The 27,408-nt window shown below is 43.7% G+C and overlaps 9 non-coding genes across 9 annotated transcripts; all 9 read right to left on the bottom strand.

Annotated features, from left to right (window-relative positions):
* Nucleotides 1–1,110: 1,110 nt before the first annotated feature.
* Nucleotides 1,111–1,301, bottom strand: LOC141182356 (U2 spliceosomal RNA). The gene has a single exon (XR_012257730.1). It is a non-coding gene; the product is annotated as a U2 spliceosomal RNA (small nuclear RNA).
* A 1,120-nt stretch (nt 1,302–2,421) lies between these two features.
* LOC141182344 (U2 spliceosomal RNA) lies at nt 2,422–2,612 on the bottom strand. The gene has a single exon (XR_012257719.1). It is a non-coding gene; the product is annotated as a U2 spliceosomal RNA (small nuclear RNA).
* Nucleotides 2,613–3,729: 1,117 nt separating this feature from the next.
* LOC141182332 (U2 spliceosomal RNA) lies at nt 3,730–3,920 on the bottom strand. The gene has a single exon (XR_012257708.1). It is a non-coding gene; the product is annotated as a U2 spliceosomal RNA (small nuclear RNA).
* A 1,119-nt stretch (nt 3,921–5,039) lies between these two features.
* Nucleotides 5,040–5,230, bottom strand: LOC141181715 (U2 spliceosomal RNA). Its single transcript, XR_012257266.1, has one exon. It is a non-coding gene; the product is annotated as a U2 spliceosomal RNA (small nuclear RNA).
* Nucleotides 5,231–6,354: 1,124 nt separating this feature from the next.
* On the bottom strand, nt 6,355–6,545 carry LOC141182320 (U2 spliceosomal RNA). Its single transcript, XR_012257697.1, has one exon. It is a non-coding gene; the product is annotated as a U2 spliceosomal RNA (small nuclear RNA).
* Nucleotides 6,546–7,665: 1,120 nt separating this feature from the next.
* On the bottom strand, nt 7,666–7,861 carry LOC141182039 (U2 spliceosomal RNA). The gene has a single exon (XR_012257530.1). It is a non-coding gene; the product is annotated as a U2 spliceosomal RNA (small nuclear RNA).
* Nucleotides 7,862–13,925: 6,064 nt separating this feature from the next.
* LOC141182221 (U2 spliceosomal RNA) lies at nt 13,926–14,116 on the bottom strand. The gene has a single exon (XR_012257608.1). It is a non-coding gene; the product is annotated as a U2 spliceosomal RNA (small nuclear RNA).
* Nucleotides 14,117–15,225: 1,109 nt separating this feature from the next.
* On the bottom strand, nt 15,226–15,421 carry LOC141182035 (U2 spliceosomal RNA). Its single transcript, XR_012257528.1, has one exon. It is a non-coding gene; the product is annotated as a U2 spliceosomal RNA (small nuclear RNA).
* A 6,186-nt stretch (nt 15,422–21,607) lies between these two features.
* Nucleotides 21,608–21,795, bottom strand: LOC141181999 (U2 spliceosomal RNA). The gene has a single exon (XR_012257504.1). It is a non-coding gene; the product is annotated as a U2 spliceosomal RNA (small nuclear RNA).
* Nucleotides 21,796–27,408: the final 5,613 nt, after the last annotated feature.

Genomic DNA, 27,408 nt, shown 5'->3' with positions numbered 1-27,408 from the left:
TGGTTTCCGACTACGGTGCCACCCAAGGATTCTGAAAAGTCCATTTGTGGAGATGGCCACCTGGACTCCCGTTAAGAAGACATGCTGTCAACCTCTAGATCCCTCACATGCCTGCACTTTTCGGCTTGCTGCTGCTGCAATCCACGCGTTTTAGATCTGCATAACTCCACCTCTTTTAGCACAGTACCCTCAACCCCCGGCTGTTCCCACACGCCTCAACACCGTTGGAAGGGAGGAGAACCAATTAAGGCGGGGGGGGGGGTGGAACGAGCAGCTGTCTACCCTTAGCAGGAGGGTTGCTGATTAATTACCTCTCCTGCTGCTGCTGCTGCTGCTGGCTGTCCAGCAGCAGACTGAAGGTGGCTGCTGCTGTGCGCAGGTATATAAAGGCTCAGAGCCTATTATGACACGCGCAGCCAGCGTTCCATTGCCACATTCCGTCTACTGCAGGCGGGATACCTGGATGGCTGAATGTCACTGAGAAGCTCACAGAGACCGCCATAAGCAACAGTTTAAAAGAATGCCACAGACTAATCAACCAAACTTTTTGGGTTGGTTTCTCTTTTATAGTCTGCAGGCATTAAATGAAAGAAGTCAGTGTTCCAGCAGAGGGAGACAACGTTTCAGAAAAGGCATTGTAGCAAACCAAAAAAGAAATTTTAAGCGCAGCAGAGTAACCAGCTCACATACCTGTTAGCTCAGGTGAGTTTAAAAGGCTGCTGTTGATAACAAGGGCATTTGCTAAATAGATGGTGTGTGTGCAACAATATACTGAAAGGTCAATTATATTGTGCAGCTTATCTCACCACCTGTAGTTATTTAGGTGAAAGCTCCAAAATGCTTGCCTAATATGTCTGTTTATCCAAAAGGAAGTATAGAGGGAGAGCTAGATAGATAGCATTGCATTACATTACATGGCAATGCAATGCACAGTTGCTGAAGTTGAACCAAAATGAGCTTGTCATCTGGCTTCTGCAACTTTTAACATGAAAAATCCAATGAGGAGAAGAAAAGCAAAGCCAAAGAGTCCATCCCAAAATCCGACAAACAAGCCAAATGAACAAAAAGCATTGAATTCAATTCTTTCTGATTTTAGAAACTGCATTAAAGAAGGGGTGCACCGGTCCTGGAGATACTGCAATACCAGGTCAATGCGTGGAGTGGACAGAGCAAGCTCTTTTTCCATCTCCCTGTTCTAAAAATCCATTTAATATATGGTCCCCAGATAGGGGACGTATCAGATATTAAACTGATAAGAACAGATACTACACTTGATCTTAGCCAAAAGGCCGAGAAGCGATAACCAGAATTGGTTTCCGACTACGGTGCCACCCAAGGATTCTGAAAAGTCCATTTGTGGAGATGGCCACCTGGACTCCCGTTAAGAAGACATGCTGTCAACCTCTAGATCCCTCACATGCCTGCACTTTTCGGCTTGCTGCTGCTGCAATCCACGCGTTTTAGATCTGCATAACTCCACCTCTTTTAGCACAGTACCCTCAACCCCCGGCTGTTCCCACCCGCCTCAACACCGTTGGAAGGGAGGAGAACCAATTAAGGCGGGGGGGGGGGGTGGAACGAGCAGCTGTCTACCCTTAGCAGGAGGGTTGCTGATTAATTACCTCTCCTGCTGCTGCTGCTGCTGCTGGCTGTCCAGCAGCAGACTGAAGGTGGCTGCTGCTGTGCGCAGGTATATAAAGGCTCAGAGCCTATTATGACATGCGCAGCCAGCGTTCCATTGCCACATTCCGTCTACTGCAGGCGGGATACCTGGATGGCTGAATGTCACTGAGAAGCTCACAGAGACCGCCATAAGCAACAGTTTAAAAGAATGCCACAGACTAATCAACCAAACTTTTTGGGTTGGTTTCTCTTTTATAGTCTGCAGGCATTAAATGAAAGAAGTCAGTGTTCCAGCAGAGGGAGACAACGTTTCAGAAAAGGCATTGTAGCAAACCAAAAAAGAAATTTTAAGCGCAGCAGAGTAACCAGCTCACATACCTGTTAGCTCAGGTGAGTTTAAAAGGCTGCTGTTGATAACAAGGGCATTTGCTAAATAGATGGTGTGTGTGCAACAATATACTGAAAGGTCAATTATATTGTGCAGCTTATCTCACCACCTGTAGTTATTTAGGTGAAAGCTCCAAAATGCTTGCCTAATATGTCTGTTTATCCAAAAGGAAGTATAGAGGGAGAGCTAGATAGATAGCATTGCATTACATTACATGGCAATGCAATGCACAGTTGCTGAAGTTGAACCAAAATGAGCTTGTCATCTGGCTTCTGCAACTTTTAACATGAAAAATCCAATGAGGAGAAGAAAAGCAAAGCCAAAGAGTCCATCCCAAAATCCGACAAACAAGCCAAATGAACAAAAAGCATTGAATTCAATTCTTTCTGATTTTAGAAACTGCATTAAAGAAGGGGTGCACCGGTCCTGGAGATACTGCAATACCAGGTCAATGCGTGGAGTGGACAGAGCAAGCTCTTTTTCCATCTCCCTGTTCTAAAAATCCATTTAATATATGGTCCCCAGATAGGGGACGTATCAGATATTAAACTGATAAGAACAGATACTACACTTGATCTTAGCCAAAAGGCCGAGAAGCGATAACCAGAATTGGTTTCCGACTACGGTGCCACCCAAGGATTCTGAAAAGTCCATTTGTGGAGATGGCCACCTGGACTCCCGTTAAGAAGACATGCTGTCAACCTCTAGATCCCTCACATGCCTGCACTTTTCGGCTTGCTGCTGCTGCAATCCACGCGTTTTAGATCTGCATAACTCCACCTCTTTTAGCACAGTACCCTCAACCCCCGGCTGTTCCCACCCGCCTCAACACCGTTGGAAGGGAGGAGAACCAATTAAGGCGGGGGGGGGTGGAACGAGCAGCTGTCTACCCTTAGCAGGAGGGTTGCTGATTAATTACCTCTCCTGCTGCTGCTGCTGCTGCTGGCTGTCCAGCAGCAGACTGAAGGTGGCTGCTGCTGTGCGCAGGTATATAAAGGCTCAGAGCCTATTATGACACGCGCAGCCAGCGTTCCATTGCCACATTCCGTCTACTGCAGGCGGGATACCTGGATGGCTGAATGTCACTGAGAAGCTCACAGAGACCGCCATAAGCAACAGTTTAAAAGAATGCCACAGACTAATCAACCAAACTTTTTGGGTTGGTTTCTCTTTTATAGTCTGCAGGCATTAAATGAAAGAAGTCAGTGTTCCAGCAGAGGGAGACAACGTTTCAGAAAAGGCATTGTAGCAAACCAAAAAAGAAATTTTAAGCGCAGCAGAGTAACCAGCTCACATACCTGTTAGCTCAGGTGAGTTTAAAAGGCTGCTGTTGATAACAAGGGCATTTGCTAAATAGATGGTGTGTGTGCAACAATATACTGAAAGGTCAATTATATTGTGCAGCTTATCTCACCACCTGTAGTTATTTAGGTGAAAGCTCCAAAATGCTTGCCTAATATGTCTGTTTATCCAAAAGGAAGTATAGAGGGAGAGCTAGATAGATAGCATTGCATTACATTACATGGCAATGCAATGCACAGTTGCTGAAGTTGAACCAAAATGAGCTTGTCATCTGGCTTCTGCAACTTTTAACATGAAAAATCCAATGAGGAGAAGAAAAGCAAAGCCAAAGAGTCCATCCCAAAATCCGACAAACAAGCCAAATGAACAAAAAGCATTGAATTCAATTCTTTCTGATTTTAGAAACTGCATTAAAGAAGGGGTGCACCGGTCCTGGAGATACTGCAATACCAGGTCAATGCGTGGAGTGGACAGAGCAAGCTCTTTTTCCATCTCCCTGTTCTAAAAATCCATTTAATATATGGTCCCCAGATAGGGGACGTATCAGATATTAAACTGATAAGAACAGATACTACACTTGATCTTAGCCAAAAGGCCGAGAAGCGATAACCAGAATTGGTTTCCGACTACGGTGCCACCCAAGGATTCTGAAAAGTCCATTTGTGGAGATGGCCACCTGGACTCCCGTTAAGAAGACATGCTGTCAACCTCTAGATCCCTCACATGCCTGCACTTTTCGGCTTGCTGCTGCTGCAATCCACGCGTTTTAGATCTGCATAACTCCACCTCTTTTAGCACAGTACCCTCAACCCCCGGCTGTTCCCACCCGCCTCAACACCGTTGGAAGGGAGGAGAACCAATTAAGGCGGGGGGGGGGGTGGAACGAGCAGCTGTCTGCCCTTAGCAGGAGGGTTGCTGATTAATTACCTCTCCTGCTGCTGCTGCTGCTGCTGGCTGTCCAGCAGCAGACTGAAGGTGGCTGCTGCTGTGCGCAGGTATATAAAGGCTCAGAGCCTATTATGACACGCGCAGCCAGCGTTCCATTGCCACATTCCGTCTACTGCAGGCGGGATACCTGGATGGCTGAATGTCACTGAGAAGCTCACAGAGACCGCCATAAGCAACAGTTTAAAAGAATGCCACAGACTAATCAACCAAACTTTTTGGGTTGGTTTCTCTTTTATAGTCTGCAGGCATTAAATGAAAGAAGTCAGTGTTCCAGCAGAGGGAGACAACGTTTCAGAAAAGGCATTGTAGCAAACCAAAAAAGAAATTTTAAGCGCAGCAGAGTAACCAGCTCACATACCTGTTAGCTCAGGTGAGTTTAAAAGGCTGCTGTTGATAACAAGGGCATTTGCTAAATAGATGGTGTGTGTGCAACAATATACTGAAAGGTCAATTATATTGTGCAGCTTATCTCACCACCTGTAGTTATTTAGGTGAAAGCTCCAAAATGCTTGCCTAATATGTCTGTTTATCCAAAAGGAAGTATAGAGGGAGAGCTAGATAGATAGCATTGCATTACATTACATGGCAATGCAATGCACAGTTGCTGAAGTTGAACCAAAATGAGCTTGTCATCTGGCTTCTGCAACTTTTAACATGAAAAATCCAATGAGGAGAAGAAAAGCAAAGCCAAAGAGTCCATCCCAAAATCCGACAAACAAGCCAAATGAACAAAAAGCATTGAATTCAATTCTTTCTGATTTTAGAAACTGCATTAAAGAAGGGGTGCACCGGTCCTGGAGATACTGCAATACCAGGTCAATGCGTGGATTGGACAGAGCAAGCTCTTTTTCCATCTCCCTGTTCTAAAAATCCATTTAATATATGGTCCCCAGATAGGGGACGTATCAGATATTAAACTGATAAGAACAGATACTACACTTGATCTTAGCCAAAAGGCCGAGAAGCGATAACCAGAATTGGTTTCCGACTACGGTGCCACCCAAGGATTCTGAAAAGTCCATTTGTGGAGATGGCCACCTGGACTCCCGTTAAGAAGACATGCTGTCAACCTCTAGATCCCTCACATGCCTGCACTTTTCGGCTTGCTGCTGCTGCAATCCACGCGTTTTAGATCTGCATAACTCCACCTCTTTTAGCACAGTACCCTCAACCCCCGGCTGTTCCCACCCGCCTCAACACCGTTGGAAGGGAGGAGAACCAATTAAGGCGGGGGCGGGGGGGTGGAACGAGCAGCTGTCTACCCTTAGCAGGAGGGTTGCTGATTAATTACCTCTCCTGCTGCTGCTGCTGCTGCTGCTGGCTGTCCAGCAGCAGACTGAAGGTGGCTGCTGCTGTGCGCAGGTATATAAAGGCTCAGAGCCTATTATGACACGCGCAGCCAGCGTTCCATTGCCACATTCCGTCTACTGCAGGCGGGATACCTGGATGGCTGAATGTCACTGAGAAGCTCACAGAGACCGCCATAAGCAACAGTTTAAAAGAATGCCACAGACTAATCAACCAAACTTTTTGGGTTGGTTTCTCTTTTATAGTCTGCAGGCATTAAATGAAAGAAGTCAGTGTTCCAGCAGAGGGAGACAACGTTTCAGAAAAGGCATTGTAGCAAACCAAAAAAGAAATTTTAAGCGCAGCAGAGTAACCAGCTCACATACCTGTTAGCTCAGGTGAGTTTAAAAGGCTGCTGTTGATAACAAGGGCATTTGCTAAATAGATGGTGTGTGTGCAACAATATACTGAAAGGTCAATTATATTGTGCAGCTTATCTCACCACCTGTAGTTATTTAGGTGAAAGCTCCAAAATGCTTGCCTAATATGTCTGTTTATCCAAAAGGAAGTATAGAGGGAGAGCTAGATAGATAGCATTGCATTACATTACATGGCAATGCAATGCACAGTTGCTGAAGTTGAACCAAAATGAGCTTGTCATCTGGCTTCTGCAACTTTTAACATGAAAAATCCAATGAGGAGAAGAAAAGCAAAGCCAAAGAGTCCATCCCAAAATCCGACAAACAAGCCAAATGAACAAAAAGCATTGAATTCAATTCTTTCTGATTTTAGAAACTGCATTAAAGAAGGGGTGCACCGGTCCTGGAGATACTGCAATACCAGGTCAATGCGTGGAGTGGACAGAGCAAGCTCTTTTTCCATCTCCCTGTTCTAAAAATCCATTTAATATATGGTCCCCAGATAGGGGACGTATCAGATATTAAACTGATAAGAACAGATACTACACTTGATCTTAGCCAAAAGGCCGAGAAGCGATAACCAGAATTGGTTTCCGACTACGGTGCCACCCAAGGATTCTGAAAAGTCCATTTGTGGAGATGGCCACCTGGACTCCCGTTAAGAAGACATGCTGTCAACCTCTAGATCCCTCACATGCCTGCACTTTTCGGCTTGCTGCTGCTGCAATCCACGCGTTTTAGATCTGCATAACTCCACCTCTTTTAGCACAGTACCCTCAACCCCCGGCTGTTCCCACCCGCCTCAACACAGTTGGAAGGGAGGAGAACCAATTAAGGCGGGGGGGGGGGGTGGAACGAGCAGCTGTCTACCCTTAGCAGGAGGGTTGCTGATTAATTACCTCTCCTGCTGCTGCTGCTGCTGCTGGCTGTCCAGCAGCAGACTGAAGGTGGCTGCTGCTGTGCGCAGGTATATAAAGGCTCAGAGCCTATTATGACACGCGCAGCCAGCGTTCCATTGCCACATTCCGTCTACTGCAGGCGGGATACCTGGATGGCTGAATGTCACTGAGAAGCTCACAGAGACCGCCATAAGCAACAGTTTAAAAGAATGCCACAGACTAATCAACCAAACTTTTTGGGTTGGTTTCTCTTTTATAGTCTGCAGGCATTAAATGAAAGAAGTCAGTGTTCCAGCAGAGGGAGACAACGTTTCAGAAAAGGCATTGTAGCAAACCAAAAAAGAAATTTTAAGCGCAGCAGAGTAACCAGCTCACATACCTGTTAGCTCAGGTGAGTTTAAAAGGCTGCTGTTGATAACAAGGGCATTTGCTAAATAGATGGTGTGTGTGCAACAATATACTGAAAGGTCAATTATATTGTGCAGCTTATCTCACCACCTGTAGTTATTTAGGTGAAAGCTCCAAAATGCTTGCCTAATATGTCTGCTTATCCAAAAGGAAGTATAGAGGGAGAGCTAGATAGATAGCATTGCATTACATTACATGGCAATGCAATGCACAGTTGCTGAAGTTGAACCAAAATGAGCTTGTCATCTGGCTTCTGCAACTTTTAACATGAAAAATCCAATGAGGAGAAGAAAAGCAAAGCCAAAGAGTCCATCCCAAAATCCGACAAACAAGCCAAATGAACAAAATGCATTGAATTCAATTCTTTCTGATTTTAGAAACTGCATTAAAGAAGGGGTGCACCGGTCCTGGAGATACTGCAATACCAGGTCAATGCGTGGAGTGGACAGAGCAAGCTCTTTTTCCATCTCCCTGTTCTAAAAATCCATTTAATATATGGTCCCCAGATAGGGGACGTATCAGATATTAAACTGATAAGAACAGATTTTTTTTTTTTTTTCCTCAGATTAAGACCCACATTAATTTATGCATCATAACGCATATTCACATAACGGGTTCTCAAATCATCATTCGGAAAAACAAAAACAAAATCCCAAAAAACACAACCCTGCAATTAACTGTTACTTACTGTAAGAAGTCCAATGTGAAAAGTTCCAGAGTGCTTCTGCTGCTGTCTCACCATACTTCTTTTTATCCAATAAATAGGCATAAAACAGTCTAGCAAGAAAAATCTTTCTGCATTCCATGGGGGAAAAAACAATCTTTTTAAAAATCACCAAATTCCGAACGTCCCATAAAACCTCTTTATATATGACAAAAATAATCCAGCTTGCCCGCTTCCTTTGCGAGTACTTAAAATCTTGACCTATTAAAATCCTTTCAAAATCGAAACAATGAAAACCAACTAAAGCAACAAACATACGTGACAACAAGGTAAAAACTTTTTTAGCAAAAAAACAGTCCCAAAAAATATGCTGTATTGTTTCCACCTTATTGCAACCTTCCCTAGGACATAGTTCTTGAACCTTTATCCCCCGGTCATTCAAAAAAGCCCTTGTTGGCAAGCATCCATGCAACGCCATCCAGGTTACATCCTTCTGTCTGTTGCTGATTCCACGCATGAAAAAAAGCTTCCACACCTGTCCAGACTGTGCATTATTACAAAACGGCACATCACATAACATCTCCTTCTTCTTAATACCTGAGACAATCAGTTTTTTGTCCGGTCTAACCATGGAGCTTATCCCATTTTGATCATAGAAGGACCTAAGCACCACATAAAAAAACGGTATCACAAACGAAACTGGTTTTCTTAAATCCTTCTCACACCAGCTCCATTTCTGGAAAAGCCGTCCTGCTAAATATTTGCACATGTCCGCAGTCCTGTTATTGCACTGGGATAATTTATAAATGTTCAAAAAATAATGCATTCTTAAAAATAAGTCAATGTTAGGAAAATCACAACCCCCATTTTCCACAGAACACATAACCATTCCTCTTCTTAGTTTCTCCATTTTGGATCCCCAAAAAAACACAAACAGTTTCCTTGTCACTCTCTTTGTCCAAAGCACAGCAGGTGGGAAAATCAAAGCAGTGTACAGCAGAAGCGGGAGAATCACAGACTTGATTACCAGCACTTTCCCTCTCAGCGACAGGTTCCTTAGTTTCCAAAAGTTCAACTTCTGATCCATTTTGTCTTCTAGAATCTTCAGGCTGCTTTTCCCTTTCAGTTCCTTCTCAAAGATGACACCAAGAACCTCAATTTCCTCCCTACTCTCCACTCCTGCCACGTTAACCTCAACCTGCCTCCCAAAGTTACAAAGCTGGCACTTTCCCCAATTCACCGCCATACCAGCCACACAACAAAAAATCCTTACGTGCAAATTCACTCTACTGAGATCCGCCTGTGAACCACAAGTAAAAACAATATCATCCATATAACTTAAAGACTTGACTGGACCCCCGGATCCCCCAGGAATAAAAACACCAGCCACACACTTGTCAACTTGCACACTTTTTAAAAGGGCCTCCACCACACAGATAAAAAGAATTGGTGACAGGGGACAACCCTGCCTAACTCCCGATAAAATATTAAAACTGGAACTCACATGCCCATTAACTAAAATCTGGCTACTGACCCCACAATAAAAACTCTTAATGACCATCAATAATTTATCCGGAACACCAAGGTGACTTAAAGCAGAGAACAAAAATCTATGTGATATTTTATCAAAGGCTTTCTCCAGGTCCACCGACTGTAACAAAAGAGCATTCTTATTCAAATTAGCCTGATAAATTAAGTCTCTTAGAAGCAGCAAATTATCTGAAATTTTCCTACCAGGCACTGCACATGCCTGATACTCCCCCACCATATCACCTATCACATCTGCCAGTCTACCAGCCACAATTTTAGAAATAATTTTGTAATCACTGTTTAACAATGTTATGGGCCTCCAATTTTTAATATCCCTCATGTCCCCTTTCTTATGAATCAGCGTAACAATCCCCTTACGCATAGAAACCGATAAAATCCCATGAGTAAAACCATATTGCACCACCCGGGAAAACTCCACACCTATAATATCCCAAAATCTAACATAAAATTCAGCAGGAAGACCATCACAGCCTGGCGTCTTGCCTTTCGCCAAGCCATCCACTGCCCGTCTAATTTCATCTTTCCCAACCTCCTCACTTAAAAACCCAATTTTCTCCTCAGGAATATTATTAGTTAATACTTTGCAATAATCATTAATTTCCGCATCACTGCCTCTACTATCGTTAGAGAAGAGTGTTTCATAAAAGGAAAGAATACTGCCAATCATCTCATCCCCAGATACCTCCCCTGCAGGAGAAAAAACAGACTTAAAAACCCCTTTAGGTTTAAAACATTTTTTAAAAAAGTATCTCGAACATTGCTCATTTTCCTCCATGTGCTTTATTTTTGCCTTAAACATAATAGTCTTCCCTTTTTCAATAAGTATCTTCTTCAGTTCGTCCTTCAAATCTGCAATCTCTTTATCCACCTCCATCCCCGCTCTCTTAAACTTATGGAGTACTTCCAATTTTGAAATAACAGCAGCATCATGATCCCTTTTGGCTTTCGCTCTCCTAAAACACACCCCTTTAAAATAACATGCAAATTTCTCCTTAGCCCAGTCCCACCACTCTAGCAAATCTTTAAAAAGGTGCTGTTCAGACACACAAGACAAAAACACTTTATTAAAACCAACCTTAACACTCTCCTCTTCCAGCAGGCTTACGTTCAGCTTCCAGAGTCCCTTTCCAAAAGCCAGGGACTCAGCTATACACAGATCTACCACTATCATCTTGTGGTCAGAAAAAGTCGTCATCACGTGATTGCACTTGGCCACCTTAATCCCTTCAGACATAAAAACATAGTCAATTCGGGAAACACTACGTCCACTATCTGATATGTATGTGAACTTATCACTTGGCCCAACCATCAGACCAGCATCCGTGTAGCGTAAATCCTGCACAATCTGATTTAAAATATTAGACGTAACATCAGTCCTACCTTCCGTAGAGCTCTTACGATCTTTTGCGGATCTGACACAATTAAAATCTCCAGCCACTATAGTGAAGTCTCTGCCTGGTAAAAACAACTTTAGAGACTCCAAAAACCCAACTCTTGCTTGTTTATCAGCAGGGGCATAAACATTAAAAACCCGTACCCGCTGACCTAAAAAATCCACTAATAAAAACAAACATCTCCCAGGTATGATTACTTTAAACTCTAAAACCTTTAGACTGGAATTACACAGTAAAATGCCCACCCCTTCATTCCTGTTTTCTGAGCATGGGGACCAAAAAGATTGCCCCTTATTCCACTCACTCTCATGCGGGGCAGATTTAATTACACATTCCTGCAGACAGACAATATCTGCATTCACACTCTCAATGTACTCCAGTATCCCTGCTCTCCTACAAGCAGAACCAATCCCTCGTACATTCAGAGAAGCAACACACAACGCCATCATAACAACAGGAAAAAATCTCCACCATACCCGATCCATCATGAACCAGGAGAAAACCCACTCCTGCCACCCACTTTTCTACGTATATCAGGCGACTCAGAACTCGAGTCCCTGTTAGAATAACCTGGTCTTAGGGAGACTGGATCTTCCTGCCCCCCAGACCAACACCCCTCCACCTTACTTCTTTTAATCACGGAGGCATAACTCTCCTCCTTGCCATCATCTTCCTCCTCATTTTCACTCCAATCACTGTTAACCCTATCACGCTGCTGAGGGGTTATAGTTCCATCCGAATCAGAATCCTCCTCCTCCAAAACCTCCATTTCCTCACCCCCATCTCTTCCCAAAACAGGATTCACTGACTCCGCCATATTAGACAAATCCATCCCATCACCCGGGCCATGCACATCAGCTACTTTGTTTATTACTTCCAGCCCCTCCCTCAAACCAACTTTCTTCTGGCTCCGCCCCTTTTCCTCCATCTTGGGCACCGCATGGTCTCTTCCCCTACCACCATCTTGTTTTTGGCTTTCCCCCTCTGAGTCTGAGCCTTCGCCCTCCTCCCCACTTTCCTGCCGAGTCTTCTTCTGCCTCTCTTCAGCGTCCACCTGTGACCTAGGAATCTGAGCCCACAATCTACATTTCCTTGCAAGGTGATCTGCATGTCCACACAAATCACACACCTTATTCATTGGGCAACCACTTGCCACATGCCCAGATTTCCCACAACCTCTACAAACATCACCTTGCACTGGACAATCTTTCTGAACATGTCCAAACTCATGACACTTCCTACAATATTCCATCTGTCCATTATAAAAACAAAATCCCCTTTCTCCTCCGATAGAAAACTGTGCAGGAATGCTCTTGGCACCCCCAATAGCTCTATCATCCGGTCTCAGTTTTACAACATATCTCCTCTTGCCATTTAGATAATTGTATTTGTTCTTCATTCTTCCCAAAAATTTAACCTCACTACAATACCGAGCTAAAAAATTGGAAACAGTCTCATCCGGAACTTTAGGGTTATACATGTGCACAACCACATACTTATATGTCTGCTGGAACAGAGGTTCCAGTGCAATAAACTCTAGGCATTTCAATTCCTTTTCTTCCTTCATTCGTACCAACTCCATGTAGACTCTCTGGCAAATACTCAAAGAAACAAAAGTGATATCATAAATTCCTTGTTTCTGAAAATCCTGCAGTGCCAATACATCCGTTACCTTCAAGCCATTAATGTTCTTCAAGACATCAACGCAAACTTGGTCCAAACCGATTTCTCCTTCATGACCTGCAGCCACCTTCAGACGGACCGAGTCCTCTAATCCACGTGTTTTCTCCACCATTTTTACAGCAGATAAACACAATCGCCGCTCAATCGCACACTAGGGCCCCACAAGGGGGAACCCCAGTCACAACTGCCCTCCAAACAACACCAGCAGCAGAAAACCACCACTGATCTTGCCAAAAGGCCGAGAAGCGATAACCAGAATTGGTTTCGAACTACGGAGCCACCTAAGGATCCTGAAAAGTCCATTTGTGGAGATGAGCTCCTGGACTCCCGTTAAGAAGACATGTTGTCAACCTCTAGATCCCTTACATGCCTGCACTTTTCGGCTTGCTGCTGCTGCAATCCACGCGTTTTAGATCTGCATAACTCCACCTCTTTAAACACAGCACCCTCACCCCCTGCTGTTCCCACCCGCCTCAACACCGTTGGAAGGGAGGAGAACCAATTAAGGCGGGGGGTGGGGTGGAACGAGCAGCTGTCTACCCTTAGCAGGAGGGCTGCTGATTACTTACCTCTCCTGCTGCTGCTGGCTGTCCAGCAGCAGACTGAAGGTGGCTGCTGCTGTGCGCAGGTATATAAAGGCTCAGAGCCTATTATGACACGCGCAGCCAGCGTTCCATTGCCACATTGCATCTACTGCAGGCAGGATACCTGGCTGGCTGAATGTCACTGAGAAGCTCACAGAGACCGCCATAAGCAACAGTTTAACAGAATGCCACAGACTAATCAACCCAACTTTTTGGGTTGGGTTCTCTTTTATAGTCTGCAGGCATTAAATGAAAGAAGTCAGTGTTCCAGCAGAGGGAGACAACGTTTCAGAAAAGGCATTGTAGCAAACCAAAAAAGAAATTTTAAGCGCAGCAGAGTAACCAGCGCACATACCTGTTAGCTCAGGTGAGTTTAAAAGGCTGCTGTTGATAACAAGGGCATTTGCTAAATAGATGGTGTGTGTGCAACAATATACTGAAAGGTCAATTATATTGTGCAGCTTATCTCACCACCTGTAGTTATTTAGGTGAAAGCTCCAAAATGCTTGCCTAATATGTCTGTTTATCCAAAAGGAAGTACAGAGGGAGAGCTAGATAGATAGCATTGCGTTACATTACATGGCAATGCAATGCACAGTTGCTGAAGTTGAACCAAAATGAGCTTGTCATCTGGCTTCTGCAACTTTGAACATGAAAAATCCAATGAGGAGAAGAAAAGCGAAGCCAAAGAGTCCATCCCAAAATCCGACAAACAAGCAAAATGAACAAAAAACATTGAATTCAATTCTTTCTGATTTTAGAAACTGCATTAAAGAAAGGGTGCACCGGTCCTGGAGATACTGCAATACCAGGTCAATGCGTGGAGTGGACAGAGCAAGCTCTTTTTCCATCTCCCTGTTCTAAAAATCCATTTAATATATGGTCCCCAGATAGGGGACGTATCAGATATTAAACTGATAAGAACAGATACTACACTTGATCTTAGCCAAAAGGCCGAGAAGCGATAACCAGAATTGGTTTCGAACTACGGAGCCACCTAAGGATCCTGAAAAGTCCATTTGTGGAGATGAGCTCCTGGACTCCCGTTAAGAAGACATGTTGTCAACCTCTAGATCCCTTACATGCCTGCACTTTTCGGCTTGCTGCTGCTGCAATCCACGCGTTTTAGATCTGCATAACTCCACCTCTTTAAACACAGCACCCTCACCCCCTGCTGTTCCCACCCGCCTCAACACCGTTGGAAGGGAGGAGAACCAATTAAGGCGGGGGGTGGGGTGGAACGAGCAGCTGTCTACCCTTAGCAGGAGGGCTGCTGATTACTTACCTCTCCTGCTGCTGCTGGCTGTCCAGCAGCAGACTGAAGGTGGCTGCTGCTGTGCGCAGGTATATAAAGGCTCAGAGCCTATTATGACACGCGCAGCCAGCGTTCCATTGCCACATTCCATCTACTGCAGGCAGGATACCTGGCTGGCTGAATGTCACTGAGAAGCTCACAGAGACCGCCATAAGCAACAGTTTAACAGAATGCCACAGACTAATCAACCCAACTTTTTGGGTTGGGTTCTCTTTTATAGTCTGCAGGCATTAAATGAAAGAAGTCAGTGTTCCAGCAGAGGGAGACAACATTTCAGAAAAGGCATTGTAGCAAACCAAAAAAGAAATTTTAAGCGCAGCAGAGTAACCAGCGCACATACCTGTTAGCTCAGGTGAGTTTAAAAGGCTGCTGTTGATAACAAGGGCATTTGCTAAATAGATGGTGTGTGTGCAACAATATACTGAAAGGTCAATTATATTGTGCAGCTTATCTCACCACCTGTAGTTATTTAGGTGAAAGCTCCAAAATGCTTGCCTAATATGTCTGTTTATCCAAAAGGAAGTACAGAGGGAGAGCTAGATAGATAGCATTGCGTTACATTACATGGCAATGCAATGCACAGTTGCTGAAGTTGAACCAAAATGAGCTTGTCATCTGGCTTCTGCAACTTTGAACATGAAAAATCCAATGAGGAGAAGAAAAGCGAAGCCAAAGAGTCCATCCCAAAATCCGACAAACAAGCAAAATGAACAAAAAACATTGAATTCAATTCTTTCTGATTTTAGAAACTGCATTAAAGAAGGGGTGCACCGGTCCTGGAGATACTGCAATACCAGGTCAATGCGTGGAGTGGACAGAGCAAGCTCTTTTTCCATCTCCCTGTTCTAAAAATCCATTTAATATATGGTCCCCAGATAGGGGACGTATCAGATATTAAACTGATAAGAACAGATTTTTTTTTTTTTTTTTTTTTTTTTTTTTTAACCAAATCAGATAGGCCGGAGCATAAGCTCAATCAAATCGACTTACAAAAGCCTTTCATTGACACTTAGCCTTTCATCACACTTGGTATATGATCAAAAATAAAACCAAACCTTATCATCAGGTACATTATACACTACTAATTAAACTTTACCAAAAACCTCCACTTTTTAAACTTCCAGATCCCTTCAGCATCTATAATACTTCCACGTTCCTGATCCCAGAGGTATATTACATACATACGTGACAGAATCAATCTCAAACATTCATTAACTGACATTTTCTTCCTTTTAAAAACTAACAAATTCCTCGCATCCCACAAACTTTCAATTACACACACCACCAACAACCATAAAATCCTATCCTTAATTCTACTACATGCACCCATCCCAAACATAGCAAGTTTCCAATTAACATACTTTACACCCACCAATTCCTTGCAAAGTCCCCCTATACCCTTCCATACATCATATGCAAAATCACAATCCCATACCATATGTCTAACATGCTCTCTCAAACCACATCCATCCCTCGGGCATACCTCAGATTTAACTAAATCCCTCTTCTTTTGCACATCTCTAACAGGCAAAATGTCATGCAATATCATCCAAGCGATATCTCTCTGTCTGTTAGTCACACCATCTATACTTAATTTTCTCCACATCTCGGTTACTTCCTCCCCTCTCAACCCATTGATATTACATACCACCTCACGCTCACGCACCATCCTAATGACTTTCTTCTTTTGCCTAAAATCACTCATGTTAACGGACAACAAATCATACTTCCTTACAAATTTCTCAACACAACCATACCATACAGGACACTTAAAAGCAACAGGCACTCTAGCATCCCTTTTGACCCACTTTAAGCCATAAAGCATCCATCCAGCCGAATACTTCATCATATAAGCACACTTATTACTTTTCCCTAGAACCACCACCACCATTTTCACGTAACTAATCCCTAAAAAGAAATCAATATTTGGAAAATCCAAACCACCATTTACACATAACTTATAGACATATTCCCGTTTCAATTTCTCCATGCGACTTCCCCAAAGAAAATTAAAGATGAATTTCTCAGTTTTCCTAATTTTCTTAAAAGCAGCAGGATATACATTCGCAACAAACAACAAAATAGGCAAAATAACCGCCTTAATAATCAGAACTTTCCCAGTCAGAGTTAATTCTCTCATTCGCCAAAAATTCAACTTGCGCACCACTCTCACCCCACAATCTTCCCAACTCTCATTTCCTTTCAAATCATCATTAAACTTAATCCCAAGCACCTTTATTGCACCATCCTCACACCTCACACCATCCATCCGTACATTCCTCTCACCAAAACATTTAAAGGAACTCTTAGTCCAATTGACCTTAAAAGCTGAGACACTACAAAACAAACTTAATATCAACCTTGCCCTACTCATCGCAGCCATATTCCCACTCACAATCACTACATCATCCATGTAACCTAGAATTCTCACATCCTTTCCATTACTCCCAGGAATCATCACACCTCTCATAACCTTATCCTTCCTAACCATACACATCAACACTTCAATCACACTAATAAACAAAAAAGGGGACATAGGGCACCCCTGACGCACTCCTGATTTAATTCTCACTTTCTCACTCAACCACCCATTCACCAAAAATTCACTTGAAACATTCCAATACAAACTCCTAACACAGTTTACAAAATTCCTGGAATAACCCATCTTAGACAAAACCTTAAACATAAAGCTATGTGACACACGGTCAAAAGCTTTTTCAAAATCAACCGAAAACAACAAACATTTCTGCTTACGACTCATACAATCCCCAATCACATCACGCAACAACACCAAATTTTCAGTCATACTTCTCCCAGGCACTGCACACACTTGATCTTCATCCACCACACCGCCAATCACTTCCCGCATCCGGCTAGCCAACAATTTACTAAACACCTTATAGTCTGCATTCAAAAGGGTGATTGGCCTCCAATTCCCCAAATCCTTTTTATCACCTTTCTTATGAACCAAAACCACCACCCCATCTCTCATAGATTCACTCAACATATTCTCCGTGAACATATACTGGCACACCTCCAATAAGTCATTTCCCATCGTGTCCCATTCCTTAACATATAACTCCACGGGCAGTCCATCCTTCCCAGGTGTTTTATTCTTACTCGCAGACATCACCACTTTTTTAACTTCATCCAACACAATTACATCATCCAATATTTCACGTTCATCCTCACCCAAACAACCTTCTAAACACCCCAAAGCATCAGTCAACATCCTATCATCAACCCATTTTTCCCCATACAACTCCTTATAAAACAACACCACCTCCTGCATCACATCCTTCCCACTCACACACACCCCATCACCATTCACCACCTCATCCATATCTACTTTCTTCCCAAAAACTTTTTTGAAAAAAAACCTTGTGCATTTCTCATTTTTCTCCAAATGTTCAATCTTAGAACGGTAAATAATTTCTTTCCCTTTACCCTCAATATATTTCTTAATCTCTTCTTTCACTTGACACATCAAAACATCCACATCCACTCCAATCATCCTTAACTTCCTCAGCCACTCCAGTCTAGAGCTTAAATCATTAAATTTTGCTCTATTCATTGCTGCTTTCCTCCTGCCCCTTTTTCTAAAGAAAAAACCAATCTCACTCTTCATCCAGTCCCACCACTCAAGCACATTCCTGAAATCACTTTTTTTATCCCTCCACCTAACATACATTCGCCTAAAATCACGCATGATCCTATTATCTTCCAGCAAACGCACATTAAGTTTCCACACGCCACCCCCATATACAAAGGAAATCTTACCTTCTAGACGTGCCCTCAAACACACATGGTCAGAGAAGGGAACATCTTCCTGCTGGAAATTCCTACAAATAACATTTTGTGAAGAAAAGAAGATACGGTCTATTCTAGACTCTATGCCTCCCCTGTCGGCCTTATAGGTCGAAGGAGGTGGATTACCTAAAAAAACTTCCGCAGCATCCTGTAAGGAAAAATCCGCCACAAGACTCTTGAGTCTTTTACCTGTAACATCCATCTTATCCCCCTCCGTCACACAATTGAAATCTCCAACAAAAATTATTGGCATTTTGCCAGATAAAAAAAAACATAATTTCTCAAAAATTTCCAGCCTCTCCCCTTTATCTATTGGTGCATACATATTTACCACCCTAACCCTCCACCCCCTACAATTTAACTCACATATTACACACCTCCCCGCCTCCACCACCATGTAACTTTCTATCTTAACACTATAACCCTTCACCAAAACACCTACCCCACAATTTTTATTACATACAGAACCAGACCACACACTTTGACCTAAAGGCCATGCATTTTCACTTAAGGGATCGGAGATCCCACACTCCTGGACACAGTATACGTCCGCATCCAAGTTGCTCAAGTAGTCCAAAATTGCCACTCTTCTCGACTCAGATTTAATCAGCCGAACATTTAGCGACAAGATGCTGAGAGCAACTTGGGCACCCATCTATTAATTTGATGTGGCAGGTCACGACAACATGCCCACCTGTACATCATCCTAACCCTTCTGGGGGTAGGACGCTGGACGTGCAGATATCGTAGTTTGTGCCTTCCCCCAAAAAAGACACATCTTGGGGATCGGATGCAGTAGGGTACACCCGGGCTGGACTCACACTGCAGTCACTTAAAGGGGAAAAGGATGGTTCAGTTTTCTTCTTTTTCTTCACTGAAGCGCCTCCATCTTCATCTGAACTATAATCCCGCCGCTGGGGGTCAAAATCCCCCTGACCTCCCTCCTCCTCAAGGTCAGAAACGACATCGCTCCAGGCCACATGCGGTGTTCTGGTCAGATCAGACTCCTCTTCCCCCTGCAATGTAACCATCATGTCTGGAATTTCAGCCTCCAGATCCTCCACCGGGGCCACTTCCATGCCTATACGATCATCAGTTATCGTCTCAGACTCACTGACATCTGAAGCCACAGACGCGGCCCTCTGCACCGGTGGCTCAGGTGCCAGCTCCATATTTCCTCTTACATTCACACGAACCAGTTCTGGAAAAGCAACCCGAGCCTCCTCCTCATCCAGGAAAGCCAGAGTAGATATCGGAGCAGTCGCAGTTGGAGCAGTCGGAGTTGTAGCTGTGGGTGCAGGAGATTCATTTCTTCTCCTTCCCCTTCCCGCTGCCCCCGCATATGAACCAGGATGGAATATACAGTCTCTGAAGGCATGCCCCTTCTCTCCGCAGAGGTTACAGACTATTTCATTTTTGCAATTATTGGAAGAATGACCCACCTCATTGCACTTCCTGCAAATAATCTGTCTGATGTCGCATGCTTCCTGAGTATGGCCATACCTCCTACAATGACGACAAAACCTGGGCGCATTGGGGAAGAACAGGTAACCCCGCTCACTCCCAATGGAAAAATTTGATGGAGGATAATGTATACCCCCTGGTTCATCAGGACTTTCCCGGAACTTGACCATGAAACGATATTTACCGGTCCATAGTTCCTCCTCATTCATGACTTTTACTGCCACCTTGGTAATATAGCAGTGCCTATTTAGAAAGGCATAAATCAAAGCCAAGTCCACATGTGGGTTGTACATGAAAACAGTCAGAGGTACCTCTTTGGAGCAATACAAGATGACAAAAGTCAGCCCATCCAAATATTGATTGTCCAGATTCTTTTTCAAACAATCATAGAAATTGTTGCAAACAGCCATAGAAGTAAATACAAGATTATACTTGCTTTTGAATTGCTGGAGGCACAAGATTTCTTCCTTCTTCACTTCAAGGAGTCCAAACAAAATCTCCTTCACCACGAAGCTGAGGGTAAAGATTCCTTCTTTGCCTTCTTCCACATCAATCTGGATTCCAAACTTCACTCGAGCCTCACCGGGCCCAGCGTATCGAATGCGTCCCATTATCGCTAGTCGTGTCTACTGGCCAACTCCTTATAGCAGCAAGTGGCTTAAGCCATAAAATGGCGATGCCACAGGGCCAAGAGTTAACGCACAGACAGCCAAATGACTAGACCCATTACAGATCTGAGCCAAAAGGCCGAGAAGCGATAACCAGAATTGGTTTCGAACTACGGAGCCACCTAAGGATCCTGAAAAGTCCATTTGTGGAGATGAGCTCCTGGACTCCCGTTAAGAAGACATGTTGTCAACCTCTAGATCCCTTACATGCCTGCACTTTTCGGCTTGCTGCTGCTGCAATCCACGCGTTTTAGATCTGCATAACTCCACCTCTTTAAACACAGCACCCTCACCCCCTGCTGTTCCCACCCGCCTCAACACCGTTGGAAGGGAGGAGAACCAATTAAGGCGGGGGGTGGGGTGGAACGAGCAGCTGTCTACCCTTAGCAGGAGGGCTGCTGATTACTTACCTCTCCTGCTGCTGCTGGCTGTCCAGCAGCAGACTGAAGGTGGCTGCTGCTGTGCGCAGGTATATAAAGGCTCAGAGCCTATTATGACACGCGCAGCCAGCGTTCCATTGCCACATTCCATCTACTGCAGGCAGGATACCTGGCTGGCTGAATGTCACTGAGAAGCTCACAGAGACCGCCATAAGCAACAGTTTAACAGAATGCCACAGACTAATCAACCCAACTTTTTGGGTTGGGTTCTCTTTTATAGTCTGCAGGCATTAAATGAAAGAAGTCAGTGTTCCAGCAGAGGGAGACAACATTTCAGAAAAGGCATTGTAGCAAACCAAAAAAGAAATTTTAAGCGCAGCAGAGTAACCAGCGCACATACCTGTTAGCTCAGGTGAGTTTAAAAGGCTGCTGTTGATAACAAGGGCATTTGCTAAATAGATGGTGTGTGTGCAACAATATACTGAAAGGTCAATTATATTATGCAGCTTATCTCACCACCTGTAGTTATTTAGGTGAAAGCTCCAAAATGCTTGCCTAATATGTCTGTTTATCCAAAAGGAAGTACAGAGGGAGAGCTAGATAGATAGCATTGCGTTACATTACATGGCAATGCAATGCCCAGTTGCTGAAGTTGAACCAAAATGAGCTTGTCATCTGGCTTCTGCAACTTTGAACATGAAAAATCCAATGAGGAGAAGAAAAGCGAAGCCAAAGAGTCCATCCCAAAATCCGACAAACAAGCAAAATGAACAAAAAACATTGAATTCAATTCTTTCTGATTTTAGAAACTGCATTAAAGAAGGGGTGCACCGGTCCTGGAGATACTGCAATACCAGGTCAATGCGTGGAGTGGACAGAGCAAGCTCTTTTTCCATCTCCCTGTTCTAAAAATCCATTTAATATATGGTCCCCAGATAGGGGACGTATCAGATATTAAACTGATAAGAACAGATTTTTTTTTTTTTTTTTTTTTTAACCAAATCAGATAGGCCGGAGCATAAGCTCAATCAAATCGACTTACAAAAGCCTTTCATTGACACTTAGCCTTTCATCACACTTGGTATATGATCAAAAATAAAACCAAACCTTATCATCAGGTACATTATACACTACTAATTAAACTTTACCAAAAACCTCCACTTTTTAAACTTCCAGATCCCTTCAGCATCTATAATACTTCCACGTTCCTGATCCCAGAGGTATATTACATACATACGTGACAGAATCAATCTCAAACATTCATTAACTGACATTTTCTTCCTTTTAAAAACTAACAAATTCCTCGCATCCCACAAACTTTCAATTACACACACCACCAACAACCATAAAATCCTATCCTTAATTCTACTACATGCACCCATCCCAAACATAGCAAGTTTCCAATTAACATACTTTACACCCACCAATTCCTTGCAAAGTCCCCCTATACCCTTCCATACATCATATGCAAAATCACAATCCCATACCATATGTCTAACATGCTCTCTCAAACCACATCCATCCCTCGGGCATACCTCAGATTTAACTAAATCCCTCTTCTTTTGCACATCTCTAACAGGCAAAATGTCATGCAATATCATCCAAGCGATATCTCTCTGTCTGTTAGTCACACCATCTATACTTAATTTTCTCCACATCTCGGTTACTTCCTCCCCTCTCAACCCATTGATATTACATACCACCTCACGCTCACGCACCATCCTAATGACTTTCTTCTTTTGCCTAAAATCACTCATGTTAACGGACAACAAATCATACTTCCTTACAAATTTCTCAACACAACCATACCATACAGGACACTTAAAAGCAACAGGCACTGTAGCATCCCTTTTGACCCACTTTAAGCCATAAAGCATCCATCCAGCCGAATACTTCATCATATAAGCACACTTATTACTTTTCCCTAGAACCACCACCACCATTTTCACGTAACTAATCCCTAAAAAGAAATCAATATTTGGAAAATCCAAACCACCATTTACACATAACTTATAGACATATTCCCGTTTCAATTTCTCCATGCGACTTCCCCAAAGAAAATTAAAGATGAATTTCTCAGTTTTCCTAATTTTCTTAAAAGCAGCAGGATATACATTCGCAACAAACAACAAAATAGGCAAAATAACCGCCTTAATAATCAGAACTTTCCCAGTCAGAGTTAATTCTCTCATTCGCCAAAAATTCAACTTGCGCACCACTCTCACCCCACAATCTTCCCAACTCTCATTTCCTTTCAAATCATCATTAAACTTAATCCCAAGCACCTTTATTGCACCATCCTCACACCTCACACCATCCATCCGTACATTCCTCTCACCAAAACATTTAAAGGAACTCTTAGTCCAATTGACCTTAAAAGCTGAGACACTACAAAACAAACTTAATATCAACCTTGCCCTACTCATCGCAGCCATATTCCCACTCACAATCACTACATCATCCATGTAACCTAGAATTCTCACATCCTTTCCATTACTCCCAGGAATCATCACACCTCTCATAACCTTATCCTTCCTAACCATACACATCAACACTTCAATCACACTAATAAACAAAAAAGGGGACATAGGGCACCCCTGACGCACTCCTGATTTAATTCTCACTTTCTCACTCAACCACCCATTCACCAAAAATTCACTTGAAACATTCCAATACAAACTCCTAACACAGTTTACAAAATTCCTGGAATAACCCATCTTAGACAAAACCTTAAACATAAAGCTATGTGACACACGGTCAAAAGCTTTTTCAAAATCAACCGAAAACAACAAACATTTCTGCTTACGACTCATACAATCCCCAATCACATCACGCAACAACACCAAATTTTCAGTCATACTTCTCCCAGGCACTGCACACACTTGATCTTCATCCACCACACCGCCAATCACTTCCCGCATCCGGCTAGCCAACAATTTACTAAACACCTTATAGTCTGCATTCAAAAGGGTGATTGGCCTCCAATTCCCCAAATCCTTTTTATCACCTTTCTTATGAACCATAACCACCACCCCATCTCTCATAGATTCACTCAACATATTCTCCGTGAACATATACTGGCACACCTCCAATAAGTCATTTCCCATCGTGTCCCATTCCTTAACATATAACTCCACGGGCAGTCCATCCTTCCCAGGTGTTTTATTCTTACTCGCAGACATCACCACTTTTTTAACTTCATCCAACACAATTACATCATCCAATATTTCACGTTCATCCTCACCCAAACAACCTTCTAAACACCCCAAAGCATCAGTCAACATCCTATCATCAACCCATTTTTCCCCATACAACTCCTTATAAAACAACACCACCTCCTGCATCACATCCTTCCCACTCACACACACCCCATCACCATTCACCACCTCATCCATATCTACTTTCTTCCCAAAAACTTTTTTGAAAAAAAACCTTGTGCATTTCTCATTTTTCTCCAAATGTTCAATCTTAGAACGGTAAATAATTTCTTTCCCTTTGCCCTCAATATATTTCTTAATCTCTTCTTTCACTTGACACATCAAAACATCCACATCCACTCCAATCATCCTTAACTTCCTCAGCCACTCCAGTCTAGAGCTTAAATCATTAAATTTTGCTCTATTCATTGCTGCTTTCCTCCTGCCCCTTTTTCTAAAGAAAAAACCAATCTCACTCTTCATCCAGTCCCACCACTCAAGCACATTCCTGAAATCACTTTTTTTATCCCTCCACCTAACATACATTCGCCTAAAATCACGCATGATCCTATTATCTTCCAGCAAACGCACATTAAGTTTCCACACGCCACCCCCATATACAAAGGAAATCTTACCTTCTAGACGTGCCCTCAAACACACATGGTCAGAGAAGGGAACATCTTCCTGCTGGAAATTCCTACAAATAACATTTTGTGAAGAAAAGAAGATACGGTCTATTCTAGACTCTATGCCTCCCCTGTCGGCCTTATAGGTCGAAGGAGGTGGATTACCTAAAAAAACTTCCGCAGCATCCTGTAAGGAAAAATCCGCCACAAGACTCTTGAGTCTTTTACCTGTAACATCCATCTTATCCCCCTCCGTCACACAATTGAAATCTCCAACAAAAATTATTGGCATTTTGCCAGATAAAAAAAAACATAATTTCTCAAAAATTTCCAGCCTCTCCCCTTTATCTATTGGTGCATACATATTTACCACCCTAACCCTCCACCCCCTACAATTTAACTCACATATTACACACCTCCCCGCCTCCACCACCATGTAACTTTCTATCTTAACACTATAACCCTTCACCAAAACACCTACCCCACAATTTTTATTACATACAGAACCAGACCACACACTTTGACCTAAAGGCCATGCATTTTCACTTAAGGGATCGGAGATCCCACACTCCTGGACACAGTATACGTCCGCATCCAAGTTGCTCAAGTAGTCCAAAATTGCCACTCTTCTCGACTCAGATTTAATCAGCCGAACATTTAGCGACAAGATGCTGAGAGCAACTTGGGCACCCATCTATTAATTTGATGTGGCAGGTCACGACAACATGCCCACCTGTACATCATCCTAACCCTTCTGGGGGTAGGACGCTGGACGTGCAGATATCGTAGTTTGTGCCTTCCCCCAAAAAAGACACATCTTGGGGATCGGATGCAGTAGGGTACACCCGGGCTGGACTCACACTGCAGTCACTTAAAGGGGAAAAGGATGGTTCAGTTTTCTTCTTTTTCTTCACTGAAGCGCCTCCATCTTCATCTGAACTATAATCCCGCCGCTGGGGGTCAAAATCCCCCTGACCTCCCTCCTCCTCAAGGTCAGAAACGACATCGCTCCAGGCCACATGCGGTGTTCTGGTCAGATCAGACTCCTCTTCCCCCTGCAATGTAACCATCATGTCTGGAATTTCAGCCTCCAGATCCTCCACCGGGGCCACTTCCATGCCTATACGATCATCAGTTATCGTCTCAGACTCACTGACATCTGAAGCCACAGACGCGGCCCTCTGCACCGGTGGCTCAGGTGCCAGCTCCATATTTCCTCTTACATTCACACGAACCAGTTCTGGAAAAGCAACCCGAGCCTCCTCCTCATCCAGGAAAGCCAGAGTAGATATCGGAGCAGTCGCAGTTGGAGCAGTCGGAGTTGTAGCTGTGGGTGCAGGAGATTCATTTCTTCTCCTTCCCCTTCCCGCTGCCCCCGCATATGAACCAGGATGGAATATACAGTCTCTGAAGGCATGCCCCTTCTCTCCGCAGAGGTTACAGACTATTTCATTTTTGCAATTATTGGAAGAATGACCCACCTCATTGCACTTCCTGCAAATAATCTGTCTGATGTCGCATGCTTCCTGAGTATGGCCATACCTCCTACAATGACGACAAAACCTGGGCGCATTGGGGAAGAACAGGTAACCCCGCTCACTCCCAATGGAAAAATTTGATGGAGGATAATGTATACCCCCTGGTTCATCAGGACTTTCCCAGAACTTGACCATGAAACGATATTTACCGGTCCATAGTTCCTCCTCATTCATGACTTTTACTGCCACCTTGGTAATATAGCACTGCCTATTTAGAAAGGCATAAATCAAAGCCAAGTCCACATGTGGGTTGTACATGAAAACAGTCAGAGGTACCTCTTTGGAGCAATACAAGATGACAAAAGTCAGCCCATCCAAATATTGATTGTCCAGATTCTTTTTCAAACAATCATAGAAATTGTTGCAAACAGCCATAGAAGTAAATACAAGATTATACTTGCTTTTGAATTGCTGGAGGCACAAGATTTCTTCCTTCTTCACTTCAAGGAGTCCAAACAAAATCTCCTTCACCACGAAGCTGAGGGTAAAGATTCCTTCTTTGCCTTCTTCCACATCAATCTGGATTCCAAACTTCACTCGAGCCTCACCGGGCCCAGCGTATCGAATGCGTCCCATTATCGCTAGTCGTGTCTACTGGCCAACTCCTTATAGCAACAAGTGGCTTAAGCCATAAAATGGCGATGCCACAGGGCCAAGAGTTAACGCACAGACAGCCAAATGACTAGACCCATTACAGATCTGAGCCAAAAGGCCGAGAAGCGATAACCAGAATTGGTTTCGAACTACGGAGCCACCTAAGGATCCTGAAAAGTCCATTTGTGGAGATGAGCTCCTGGACTCCCGTTAAGAAGACATGTTGTCAACCTCTAGATCCCTTACATGCCTGCACTTTTCGGCTTGCTGCTGCTGCAATCCACGCGTTTTAGATCTGCATAACTCCACCTCTTTAAACACAGCACCCTCACCCCCTGCTGTTCCCACCCGCCTCAACACCGTTGGAAGGGAGGAGAACCAATTAAGGCGGGGGGTGGGGTGGAACGAGCAGCTGTCTACCCTTAGCAGGAGGGCTGCTGATTACTTACCTCTCCTGCTGCTGCTGGCTGTCCAGCAGCAGACTGAAGGTGGCTGCTGCTGTGCGCAGGTATATAAAGGCTCAGAGCCTATTATGACACGCGCAGCCAGCGTTCCATTGCCACATTCCATCTACTGCAGGCAGGATACCTGGCTGGCTGAATGTCACTGAGAAGCTCACAGAGACCGCCATAAGCAACAGTTTAACAGAATGCCACAGACTAATCA

The sequence above is a fragment of the Phyllobates terribilis genome, unplaced genomic scaffold, assembly GCF_046119375.1.
Source record: "Phyllobates terribilis strain yellow unplaced genomic scaffold, ASM4611937v1 Scaffold_34__1_contigs__length_13252353, whole genome shotgun sequence".
In the NCBI taxonomy this organism is placed as follows: domain Eukaryota; kingdom Metazoa; phylum Chordata; class Amphibia; order Anura; family Dendrobatidae; genus Phyllobates; species Phyllobates terribilis.
Note: the sequence above shows the minus strand (reverse complement) of the source record. Positions and strands in the feature narration are given on the sequence as shown.